Source organism: Mobula hypostoma, chromosome 12, assembly GCF_963921235.1.
Source record: "Mobula hypostoma chromosome 12, sMobHyp1.1, whole genome shotgun sequence".
Classification (NCBI taxonomy): domain Eukaryota; kingdom Metazoa; phylum Chordata; class Chondrichthyes; order Myliobatiformes; family Myliobatidae; genus Mobula; species Mobula hypostoma.
In genome coordinates, this window is record NC_086108.1 from 15155078 (window position 1) to 15168843 (window position 13766).

Consider the following 13766-nt stretch of genomic DNA (forward strand, 5'->3'; position numbering starts at 1 on the left):
TCTGGGCCAGGTTGGGGATGAATGGTTGACTCTGGGCCAGGTTGGGGATGAATGGTTGACTCTGGGCCAGGTTGGGGATGAATAGTTGACTCTGGGCCAGGTTGGGGATGAATGGTTGACTCTGGGCCAGGTTGGAGATGAATAATTAACTCTGGGCCAGGTTGGGGATGAATAATTGACTCTGGGCCTGTTTGGGGATGAATGGTTGACTCTCGGCCAGGTTGGGGATGAATAATTGACTCTGGGCCAAGTTGGGGATGAATAGTTGACTCTGGGCCAGGTTGGGGATGAATGGTTGACTCTGGGCCAGGTTGGGGATGAATAGTTGACTCTGGGCCAGGTTGGGGATGAATAGTTGACTCTGGGCCAGGTTGGGGATGAATAGTTGACTCTGGGCCAGGTTGGGGATGAATGGTTGACTCTGGGCCAGGTTGGGGATGAATAATTGACTCTGGGCCAGGTTGGGGATGAATAGTTGACTCTGGGCCAGGTTGGGGATGAATGGTTGACTCTGGGCCAGGTTGGGGATGAATGGTTGACTCTGGGCCAGGTTGGGGATGAATTGTTGACTCTGGGCCAGGTTTGGGAATGAATGGTTGACTCTGGGCCAGGTTTGGGGATGAATGGTTGACTCTGGGCCAGGTTGGGGATGAATACTTGACTCTGGGCCAGGTTGGGGATGAATAGTTGACTCTGGGCCTGGTTGGGGATGAATGGTTGACTCTGGGCCAGGTTGGGGATGAATGGTTGACTCTGGGCCAGGTTGGGGATGAATAGTTGACTCTGGGCCAGGTTGGGGATGAATAGTTGACTCTGGACCAGGTTAGGGATGAATGGTTGACTCTGGACCAGGCTGAGGATGATTGGTTGACTCTGGGCCAGACTGGGGTTCAACAATGTCCTTTGGGCCAGGTTGGGGATGAACACTACCCTCTGGGCTAGGTTGGGGATGGATGGTTGACTCTGGGCCAGGTTGGGGATGAATAGTTGACTCTGGGCCAGGTTGGGGATGAATGGTTGACTCTGGGCCAGGTTGGGGATGAATGGTTGACTCTGGGCCAGGTTGGGGATGAATAGTTGACTCTGGGCCAGGTTGGGGATGAATAGTTGACTCTGGGCCAGGTTGGGGATGAATGGTTGACTCTGGGCCAGGTTGGGGATGAATAGTTGACTCTGGGCCAGGTTGGGGATGAATAGTTGACTCTGGGCCAGGTTGGGGATGAATAGTTGACTCTGGGCCAGGTTGGGGATGAATGGTTGACTCTGGGCCAGGTTGGGGATGAATAATTAACTCTGGGCCAGGTTGGGGATGAATAGTTGACTCTGGGCCAGGTTGGGGATGAATGGTTGACTAGGGGCCAGGTTGGGGATGAATTGTTGACTCTGGGCCAGGTTTGGGGATGAATGGTTGACTCTGGGCCAGGTTGGGGATGAATGGTTGACTCTGGGCCAGGTTGGGGATGAATACTTGACTCTGGGCCAGGTTGGGGATGAATAGTTGACTCTGGGCCAGGTTGGGGATGAATGGTTGACTCTGGGCCAGGTTGGGGATGAATGGTTGACTCTGGGCCAGGTTGGGGATGAATGGTTGACTCTGGGCCAGGTTGGGGATGAATAGTTGACTCTGGGCCTGGTTGGGGATGAATGGTTGACTCTCGGCCAGGTTGGGGATGAATGGTTGACTCTGGGCCAGACTGGGGTTCGACAGTGTCCTCTGGGCCAGGTTGGGGATGAACACTACCCTCTGGGCTAGGTTGGGGATGAATGGTTGACTCTGGGCCAGGTTGGGGATGAATAGTTGACTCTGGGCCAGGTTGGGGATGAATGGTTGACTCTGGGCCAGGTTTTGGGGATGAATGGTTGACTCTGGGCCAGGTTGGGGATGAATGGTTGACTCTGGGCCAGGTTGGGGATGAATAGTTGACTCTGGGCCAGGTTGGGGATGAATGGTTGACTCTGGGCCAGGTTGGGGATGAACGGTTGACTCTGGGCCAGGTTGGGGATGAACGGTTGACTCTGGACCAGGCTGGGGATGAATGGTTGACTCTGGGCCAAACTGGGGTTCGACAATGTCCTCTGGGCCAGGTTGGGGATGAACACTACCTTCTGGGCTAGGTTGGGGATGAATGGTTGACTCTGGGCCAGGTTGGGGATGAATAATTGACTCTGGGCCAGGTTGGGGATGAATAGTTGACTCTGGGCCAGGTTGGGGATGAATAGTTGACTCTGGGCCAGGTTGGGGATGAATGGTTGACTCTGGGCCAGGTTGGGGATGAATAGTTGACTCTGGGCCAGGTTGGGGATGAATGGTTGACTCTCGGCCAGGTTGGGGATGAATAATTAACTCTGGGCCAGGTTGGGGATGAATACTTGACTCTGGGCCAGGTTGGGGATGAACACTACCCTCTGGGCTAGGTTGGGGATGAATGGTTGACTCTGGGCCAGGTTGGGGATGAATGGTTGACTCTGGGCCAGGTTGGGGATGAATAGTTGACTCTGGGCCAGGTTGGGGATGAATGGTTGACTCTGGGCCAGGTTTTGGGGATGAATGGTTGACTCTGGGCCAGGTTGGGGATGAATGGTTGACTCTGGGCCAGGTTGGGGATAAATAGTTGACTCTGGGCCAGGTTGGGGATGAATGGTTGACTCTGGGCCAGGTTGGGGATGAATGGTTGACTCTGGGCCAGGTTGGGGATGAATGGTTGACTCTGGGCCAGGTTGGGGATGAATGCTTGACTCTGGACCAGGCTGGGGATGAATGGTTGACTCTGGGCCAGACTGGGGTTCAACAATGTCCTCTGGGCCAGGTTGGGGATGAACACTACCCTCTGGGCTAGGTTGGGGATGAATGGTTGACTCTGGGCCAGGTTGGGGATGAATAGTTGACTCTGGGCCAGGTTGGGGATGAATGGTTGACTCTGGGCCAGGTTTTGGGGATGAATGGTTGACTCTGGGCCAGGTTGGGGATGAATGGTTGACTCTGGGCCAGGTTGGGGATGAATAGTTGACTCTGGGCCAGGTTGGGGATGAATGGTTGACTCTGGGCCAGGTTGGGGATGAATGGTTGACTCTGGGCCAGGTTGGGGATGAATGGTTGACTCTCGGCCAGGTTGCGGATGAATGGTTGACTCTGGGCCAGACTGGGGTTCGACAGTGTCCTCTGGGCCAGGTTGGGGATGAACACTACCTTCTGGGCTAGGTTGGGGATGAATGGTTGACTCTGGGCCAGGTTTGGGGATGAATAATTGACTCTGGGCCAGGTTGGGGATGAATAGTTGACTCTGGGCCAGGTTGGGGATGAATAGTTGACTCTGGGCCAGGTTGGGGATGAATGGTTGACTCTGGGCCAGGTTGGGGATGAATGGTTGACTCTGGGCCAGGTTGGGGATGAATAGTTGACTCTGGGCCAGGTTGGGGATGAATAGTTGACTCTGGGCCAGGTTGGGGATGAATGGTTGACTCTGGGCCAGGTTGGGGATGAATGGTTGACTCTGGACCAGGTTGGGGATGAATTGTTGACTCTGGGCCAGGTTTGGGGATGAATGGTTGACTCTGGGCCAGGTTGGGGATGAATGGTTGACTCTGGGCCAGGTTGGGGATGAATAGTTGACTCTGGGCCAGGTTGGGGATGAATAGTTGACTCTGGGCCAGGTTGGGGATGAACACTACCCTCTGGGCTAGGTTGGGGATGAATGGTTGACTCTGGGCCAGGTTGGGGATGAATGGTTGACTCCAGGCCAGGTTGGGGATGAATAGTTGACTCTGGGCCAGGTTGGGGATGAATGGTTGATTCTGGACCAGATTGGGGATGAATAGTTGACTCTGGGCCAGGCTGGGGACAAACGGTTGACTCGGGGCCAGGTTGGTAATGAATAGTTCACCCTGGGCCAGGTTGGGGATGAATAGTTGACTCTGGGCCAGGTTGGGGATGAATGGTTGACTCTGGGCCAGGTTGGGGATGAATGGTTGACTCTGGGCCAGGTTGGGGATGAATGGTTGACTCTGGGCCAGGTTGGGGATGAATGGTTGACTCTGGGCCAGGTTGGGGATGAATGGTTGACTCTGGACCAGGTTGGGGATGAATGGTTGACTCTGGACCAGGCTGTGATTGAATAATGCCCTCTGGGCCAGGTTGGGGATGAATGCTTGACTCTGGACCAGGCTGGGGATGAATGGTTGACTCTGGGCCAGACTGGGGTTCAACAATGTCCTCTGGGCCAGGTTGGGGATGAAAACTACCCTCTGGGCTAGGTTGGGGATGAATAGTTGACTCTGGGCCAGGTTGGGGATGAATGGTTGACTCTGGGCCAGGTTGGGGAAGAATGGTTGACTCTGGGCCAGGTTGGGGATGAATAGTTGACTCTGGGCCAGGTTGGGGATGAATGGTTGACTCTGGGCCAGGTTGGGGATGAATAGTTGACTCTGGGCCAGGTTGGGGATGAATTGTTGACTCTGGGCCAGGTTTGGGGATGAATGGTTGACTCTGGGCCAGGTTGGGGATGAATAGTTGACTCTGGGCCAGGTTGGGGATGAATAGTTGACTCTGGGCCTGGTTGGGGATGAATGGTTGACTCTCGGCCAGGTTGGGGATGAATAATTAACTCTGGGCCAGGTTGGGGATGAATAGTTGACTCTGGGCCAGGTTGGGGATGAATGGTTGACTCTGGGCCAGGTTGGGGATGAATGGTTGACTCTGGGCCAGGTTGGGGATGAATGGTTGACTCTGGGCCAGGTTGGGGATGAATAGTTGACTCTGGGCCAGGTTGGGGATGAATGGTTGACTCTGGGCCAGGTTTTGGGGATGAATGGTTGACTCTGGGCCAGGTTGGGGATGAATGGTTGACTCTGGGCCAGGTTGGGGATGAATAGTTGACTCTGGGCCAGATTGGGGATGAATGGTTGAATCTGGACCAGGTTGGGGATGAATGGTTGACTCTGGGCCAGGTTGGGGATGAATGGTTGACTCTGGGCCAGGTTGGGGATGAATGGTTGACTCTGGACCAGGCTGGGGATGAATGGTTGACTCTGGGCCAGACTGGGGTTCAACAATGTCCTCTGGGCCAGGTTGGGGATGAACACTACCCTCTGGGCTAGGTTGGGGATGAATGGTTGACTCTGGGCCAGGTTGGGGATGAATAGTTGACTCTGGGCCAGGTTGGGGATGAATGGTTGACTCTGGGCCAGGTTGGGGATGAATGGTTGACTCTGGGCCAGGTTGGGGATGAATGGTTGACTCTGGGCCAGGTTGGGGATGAATAGTTGACTCTGGGCCAGGTTGGGGATGAATGGTTGACTCTGGGCCAGGTTGGGGATGAATGGTTGACTCTGGGCCAGGTTGGGGATGAATGGTTGACTCTGGACCAGGCTGGGGATGAATGGTTGACTCTGGGCCAGACTGGGGTTCAACAATGTCCTCTGGGCCAGGTTGGGGATGAACACTACCCTCTGGGCTAGGTTGGGGATGAATGGTTGACTCTGGGCCAGGTTTGGGGATGAATAGTTGACTCTGGGCCAGGTTGGGGATGAATAGTTGACTCTGGGCCAGGTTGGGGATGAATAGTTGACTCTGGGCCAGGTTGGGGATGAATGGTTGACTCTGGGCCAGGTTGGGGATGAATAGTTGACTCTGGGCCAGGTTGGGGATGAATGGTTGACTCTGGGCCAGGTTGGGGATGAATGGTTGACTCTGGGCCAGGTTGGGGATGAATGTTGACTCTGGATGAAATGGTTGAATAGTTGACTCTGGACCTCCAGGTTGGGGATGAATAGTTGACTCTGGGCCAGGTTGGGGATGAATGGTTGACTCTGGGCCAGGTTGGGGATGAATAGTTGACTCTGGGCCAGGTTGGGGATGAATGGTTGACTCTGGACCAGGTTGGGGATGAATGGTTGACTCTGGGCCAGGTTGGGGATGAATAGTTGACTCTGGGCCAGGTTGGGGATGAATAGTTGACTCTGGACCAGGTTAGGGATGAATGGTTGACTCTGGACCAGGCTGGGGATGATTGGTTGACTCTGGGCCAGACTGGGGTTCAACAATGTCCTTTGGGCCAGGTTGGGGATGAACACTACCCTCTGGGCTAGGTTGGGGATGGATGGTTGACTCTGGGCCAGGTTTGGGATGAATAGTTGACTCTGGGCCAGGTTGGGGATGAATAGTTGACTCTGGGCCAGGTTGGGGATGAATAGTTGACTCTGGGCCAGGTTGGGGATGAATGGTTGACTCTGGGCCAGGTTGGGGATGAATAGTTGACTCTGGGCCAGGTTGGGGATGAATGGTTGACTCTGGGCCAGGTTGGGGATGAATAGTTGACTCTGGGCCAGGTTGGGGATGAATAGTTGACTCTGGGCCAGGTTGGGGATGAACACTACCCTCTGGGCCAGGTTGGGGATGAATAGTTGACTCTGGGCCAGGTTGGGGATGCATAGTTGACTCGGGGCCAGTTTGGGGATAAATAATTGACTCGGGGTCAGGTTGGGGATGAATGGTTGACTCTGGGCCAGGTTGGGGATGAATGGTTGACTCTGGGCCAGGTTGGGGATGAATGGTTGACTCTGGGCCAGGTTGGGGATGAATAGTTGACTCTGGGCCAGGTTGGGGATGAATGGTTGACTCTGGGCCAGGTTGGGGATGAATGGTTGACTCTGGGCCAGGTTGGGGATGAATGGTTGACTCTGGGCCAGGTTGGGGATGAATGGTTGACTCTGGACCAGGCTGGGGATGAATGGTTGACTCTGGGCCAGACTGGGGTTCAACAATGTCCTCTGGGCCAGGCTGGGGATGAACACTACCCTCTGGGCTAGGTTGGGGATGAATAGTTGACTCTGGGCCAGGTTGGGGATGAATAGTTGACTCTGGGCCAGGTTGGGGATGAATGGTTGACTCTGGGCCAGGTTGGGGATGAATGGTTGACTCTGGGCCAGGTTTGGGGATGAATGGTTGACTCTGGGCCAGGTTGGGGATGAATAGTTGACTCTGGGCCTGGTTGGGGATGAATGGTTGACTCTCGGCCAGGTTGGGTATGAATGGTTGACTCTGGGCCAGGTTTGGGGATGAATGGTTGACTCTGGACCAGGTTGGGGATGAATGGTTGACTCTGGGCCAGGTTGGGGTTGAACATTGTCCTCTGGGCCAGGTTGGGGATGAATGGTTGACTCTGGGCTAGGTTGGGGATGAATGGTTGACTCTGGGCCAGGTTTGGAATGAATAATTGACTCTGGGCCAGGTTGGGGATGAATAGTTGACTCTGGGCCAGGTTGGGGATGAATAGTTGACTCTGGGCCAGGTTGGGGATGAATGGTTGACTCTGGGCCAGGTTGGGGATGAATGGTTGACTCTGGGCCAGGTTGGGGATGAATAGTTGACTCTGGGCCAGGTTGGGGATGAATGGTTGACTCTGGGCCAGGTTGGGGATGAATAATTAACTCTGGGCCAGGTTGGGGATGAATAGTTGACTCTGGGCCAGGTTGGGGATGAATGGTTGACTCTGGGCCAGGTTGGGGATGAATGGTTGACTCTGGGCCAGGTTTGGGAATGAATGGTTGACTCTGGGCCAGGTTTGGGGATGAATGGTTGACTCTGGGCCAGGTTGGGGATGAATAGTTGACTGTGGGCCAGGTTGGGGATGAATAGTTGACTCTGGGCCAGGTTGGGGATGAACACTACCCTCTGGGCTAGGTTGGGGATGAATGGTTGACTCTGGGCCAGGTTAGGGATGAATGGTTGACTCTGGGCCAGGTTGGGGATGAATAGTTGACTCTGGGCCAGGTTGGGGATGAATGGTTGATTCTGGACCAGATTGGGGATGAATAGTTGACTCTGGGTCAGGCTGGGGACAAACGGTTGACTCGGGGCCAGGTTGGTAATGAATAGTTCACCCTGGGCCAGGTTGGGGATGAATAGTTGACTCTGGGCCAGGTTGGGGATGAATGGTTGACTCTGGGCCAGGTTGGGGATGAATGGTTGACTCTGGGCCAGGTTGGGGATGAATGGTTGACTCTGGGCCAGGTTGGGGATGAATGGTTGACTCTGGGCCAGGTTGGGGATGAATGGTTGACTCTGGACCAGGTTGGGGATGAATGGTTGACTCTGGACCAGGCTGTGATTGAATAATGCCCTCTGGGCCAGGTTGGGGATGAATGCTTGACTCTGGACCAGGCTGGGGATGAATGGTTGACTCTGGGCCAGACTGGGGTTCAACAATGTCCTCTGGGCCAGGTTGGGGATGAAAACTACCCTCTGGGCTAGGTTGGGGATGAATAGTTGACTCTGGGCCAGGTTGGGGATGAATAGTTGACTCTGGGCCAGGTTGGGGATGAATAGTTGACTCTGGGCCAGGTTGGGGATGAATGGTTGACTCTGGGCCAGGTTGGGGATGAATGGTTGACTCTGGGCCAGGTTGGGGATGAATGGTTGACTCTGGGCCAGGTTGGGGATGAATGGTTGACTCTGGGCCAGGTTGGGGATGAATAGTTGACTCTGGGCCAGGTTGGGGATGAATAGTTGACTCTGGGCCAGGTTGGGGATGAATGGTTGACTCTGGGCCAGGTTGGGGATGAATAATTAACTCTGGGCCAGGTTGGGGATGAATAGTTGACTCTGGGCCAGGTTGGGGATGAATAGTTGACTCTGGGCTAGGTTGGGGATGAATGGTTGACTCTGGGCCAGGTTGGGGATGAATGGTTGACTCTGGGCCAGGTTGGGGATGAATAGTTGACTCTGGGCCAGGTTGGGGATGAATGGTTGACTCTGGGCCAGGTTGGGGATGAATAGTTGACTCTGGGCCAGGTTGGGGATGAATGGTTGACTCTGGGCCAGGTTGGGGATGAATGGTTGACTCTGGGCCAGGTTGGGGATGAATGGTTGACTCTGGGCCAGGTTGGGGATGAATGGTTGACTCTGGACCAGGCTGGGGATGATTGGTTGACTCTGGGCCAGACTGGGGTTCAACAATGTCCTTTGGGCCAGGTTGGGGATGAACACTACCCTCTGGGCTAGGTTGGGGATGGATGGTTGACTCTGGGCCAGGTTGGGGATGAATAGTTGACTCTGGGCCAGGTTGGGGATGAATGGTTGACTCTGGGCCAGGTTGGGGATGAATGGTTGACTCTGGGCCAGGTTGGGGATGAATGGTTGACTCTGGGCCAGGTTGGGGATGAATAGTTGACTCTGGGCCAGGTTGGGGATGAATGGTTGACTCTGGGCCAGGTTGGGGATGAATAATTGACTCTGGGCCAGGTTGGGGATGAATAGTTGACTCTGGGCCAGGTTGGGGATGAACACTACCCTCTGGGCCAGGTTGGGGATGAATAGTTGACTCTGGGCCAGGTTGGGGATGAATAGTTGACTCGGGGCCAGGTTGGGGATGAATAGTTGACTCTGGGCCAGGTTGGGGATGAATGGTTGAATCTGGACCAGGTTGGGGATGAATGGTTGACTCTGGGCCAGGTTAGGGATGAATAGTTGACTCTGGGCCAGGTTGGGGATGAATAGTTGACTCTGGGCCAGGTTGGGGATGAATGGTTGACTCTGGGCCAGGTTGGGGATGAATAGTTGACTCTGGGCCAGGTTGGGGATGAATAGTTGACTCTGGGCCTGGTTGGGGATGAATGGTTGACTCTCGGCCAGGTTGCGGATGAATGGTTGACTCTGGGCCAGACTGGGGTTCGACAGTGTCCTCTGGGCCAGGTTGGGGATGAACACTACCCTCTGGGCTAGGTTGGGGATGAATGGTTGACTCTGGGCCAGGTTGGGGATGAATAGTTGACTCTGGGCCAGGTTGGGGATGAATGGTTGACTCTGGGCCAGGTTGGGGATGAATGGTTGACTCTGGGCCAGGTTGGGGATGAATGGTTGACTCTGGGCCAGGTTGGGGATGAATAGTTGACTCTGGGCCAGGTTGGGGATGAATGGTTGACTCTGGGCCAGGTTGGGGATGAATGGTTGACTCTGGGCCAGGTTGGGGATGAATGGTTGACTCTGGACCAGGTTGGGGATGAATGGTTGACTCTGGGCCAGACTGGGGTTCGACAATGTCCTCTGGGCCAGGTTGGGGATGAATTGTTGACTCTGGGCTAGGTTGGGGATGAATGGTTGACTCTGGGCCAGGTTGGGGATGAATAATTGACTCTGGGCCAGGTTGGGGATGAATAGTTGACTCTGGGCCAGGTTGGGGATGAATGGTTGACTCTGGGCCAGGTTGGGGATGAATGGTTGACTCTGGGCCAGGTTGGGGATGAATGGTTGACTCTGGGCCAGGCTGGGGATGAATGGTTGACTCTGGGCCAGGTTGGGGATGAATGCTTGACTCTGGACCAGGCTGGGGATGAATGGTTGACTCTGGGCCAGACTGGGGTTCACTAATGTCCTCTGGGCCAGGTTGGGGATGAATAGTTGACTCTGGGCCAGGTTGGGGATGAATAGTTGACTCTGGGCCAGGTTTGGGGATGAATGGTTGACTCTGGGCCAGGTTGGGGATGAATAGTTGACTCTGGGCCAGGTTGGGGATGAATAGTTGACTCTGGGCCAGGTTGGGGATGAATGGTTGACTCTGGGCCAGGTTGGGGATGAATAGTTGACTCTGGGCCAGGTTGGGGATGAATAGTTGACTCTGGGCCAGGTTGGGGATGAATGGTTGACTCTGGACCAGGCTGGGATTGAATAATGCCCTCTGGGCCAGGTTGCGGATGAACAGTGCCCTCTGGGCCAGGCTGGGGATGAACGGTTGACACTGAGCCAGGCTGGGAGGTGAGAGATGGTGGTGACAAAGAGCTGCAGTTGGTGGAATCTGAAAGGAGAGGAAGATGGAGCATGGAGTCAAGTAAGGGAGGTGTGGTGGAAAAGAAAACTGTGATAAGGGGATGATTTGGATGGATGTAGGGAGAACTGAGAAGACCAGAAGAGAGGGAAGGAACAAATAGAAACATTGAAAACCTGCAGCACAATATAGGCCCTTCGGCCTACAAAGCTGGGCCGAACATGGCCTTACATTAGAAATTACCTAGGGTTACCCATAACCCTCTATTTTTTAAGCTCCATGTGCTATCCAGGAGTCTCTTAAAAAAAACCCTATCGTATCCACCTTCACCACCATTGCTGGCAGCCCATTCCACACACTCAACAATCTCTGCGTAAAAAAAAAACTTACCCCTGACATCTCCTCTGTACCTGCTTCCAAGCACCTTAAAACTGTGCCCTCACGTGCTGGCTATTTCAGCCCTGGGGAAAAGACGCTGACCATCCACACGATCAATGCCTCTCATCATCTTTCTTTTTTTTCAATATTTTCATTCGTTACTTACGTAAAATGTATTTATAAGAGTACAGTAGGATATATAATGTATATAGATTACAATATATTGAAATCACAGATAAAGTGTAATTACCCTATATCCATATAAAATTAAATTTAAATATAATATTGAAAAGAGATAATTTTATTACACAAAAAAATCTAAACCCACTACCAGAAAAAAAAACAGCTGTTAGGTTAAAAAAAAGAAAAGGAAGAAATCCTTAACATATGATAAAACATATTATTTTCCAACATCTGTGCTTAATAGCAAATCGAAGATTTTGAAAATAATTCAGAAAAGGTCCCCACAATGTTAAAAAATCTTGTCTAGGTTCAGAAATTGAACTAGCGAATCTTCTCTAAATTTAAGCAAGACATAACATCATGTAACCAATGAGTAGGAGTAGGCGGGGTGGCATCCTTCCACTTAAGCAACAATGCCCCCCTGGCTATGAGAGAAATAAAGGCCAAAATATGCAGATCATGTGTCTCCAAAATAATATAATTTCCTCCAACAATAAGGCAGTCAAAGGATTAGGTTTAAAATTTACTTTGAAAAGCACCAAAAAAGTTTGAAATACTTCCTTCCAATATTTTTCAAGACTCGCGGACAAGTCCAAAACACATGGATTAGAGAAGCTTCTCCATTATTTACATCTATCACAAAAGGGAGATATATCTGAATAAAAACGAGACAGCCTATCTTTAGACATACGGGCTTTATGAACCACTTTAAATTGTAAAAGGGAATGATGAGCACATAAATACGAGGTATTAACCAATTTAAAAATTTCATTCCAAGTGTCCTCAGAAATCGAAATCTGTAAATCTTGTTCCCAAAGATTTTTAATTTTATCTAAAGGAATATTTCTCATTCCCAACAACATACCATAAATATTAGGTATAGATGCATTATGGAAGGATTTAAAATTAAAAATTATATTAAGTAAATTTTTATCTGGACCTTTTGGAAATGTATGTACTTGAGAACACAAAAAGTCTCTAATTTCTAAATATCGAAAAAAGTGAGTTCTCGGTACGCTATATTTAACTGACAGTTGTTCAAATGAAGAGAGAGTATCTCCAACAAACAAATTATGAAAACATTTAATACCCAATCTATTCCAGTCTTTAAAAACTACATCAGACTTGGAAGGTTTAAAAAAAAAGTTAGAAAAAATGGGACTGGAAAGTGAAAAACTCAATAAACCAAAATATTTTCTAAATTGAACCCAAATCCTCAAAGTGTGTTTAGCTACAAAATTATCAGTTAAATTACTTAGAGATAAAGGAATTGAGGATCTGAGAAGAGAAATGATAGCGAATTTATTAACAGAGCTTCTAAAGAAACCCAGACCGGACAGTCCTCTCGATTAATATAATATAACCAAAACATAAGATTCCGTATGTGACTGCCCAGTAATAAAAAACTAAAATTGGGTAAGGCTAAACCTCCATTCTTTTTAGCTTTTTGAAGATGAACTTTATTTAATCGAGAAATTTTATTTTTCCATATATAAGAAGATATAATAGAATCCAAAGAATCAAAAAAGGATTTGGGAATAAAAACAGGTATGGCCTGAAATAAATATAAAAATTTAGGCAAAATATTCATTTTAATGGAATTGATTCAGCCAATCAACGATAAAGAGAGGGGCAACCAATTTGAAAGTGCCTGCTTAACATAATTCAGAAGTGTAAAAAATTTTCTTTAATGAGAAATTTATAATTCCTAGTAATTGTTATGCCCAAATAAGTAAATTCATTTCTTACAATTTTAAAAGGAAGGTTAGTATTAACTAATACCAAATTATTCAAAGGAAAAAGTTCACTCTTATAAAAGTTAAGTTTATATCCAGAAAACTGACTAAAGCAGGAAAGTAGAAAAGGTAAAGAAGACTCCACATTAGAAATGTAGAGCAAAAAATCATCAGCATAAAGCGAAACTTTGTGGGTAATACCCCTCCTTAAAATACCAGTGATATCATTAGATTCCCAGAAAGCAATAGCTGAAGGTTCTAAGACCAAATCAAAAAGCAAAGGACTCAAGGGACAGCCTTGTCTAGTTCCACGATAAAGTTTAAATGGTTTAGAGTACTGAAAGTTAGTAAGAACCTGAGTGGAGGGAGATAAATAAAGTAATTTAATCCATTGAATAAAATTGGGCCCAAAGTTAAATTTTTCTAAAGTTTTAAATAATTCCATTCAACCTGATCAAAGGCTTTCTCAGTATCTAAGGATATCACACATTCTGAAATCTCTTTAGAAGGAGAATAACATTCAATAAACAACGAATATTTAAGTGGGAGTATCGATTTTTGATAAATCCAGTATGATCATCAGAGACAATAGATGGCAAAATATTTTCAATCCTATTAGCCAAAAGTTTAGATATTTTAGTAGCAACATTAAGTAAGGAAATAGGTCTCTAAGAAGAGCATTCGATTGTGTCCTTGTTCTTTTAAAGAATAA

The 13766-nt window shown here is 50.1% G+C and overlaps 1 protein-coding gene across 6 annotated transcripts in view; it reads left to right on the forward strand.

Moving 5' to 3' along the window:
• The window catches only part of LOC134354623 (roquin-1-like), a 174185-nt gene that overhangs the window by 137025 nt on the left and 23394 nt on the right, over window positions 1–13766 (forward strand). The window lies entirely within an intron of this gene.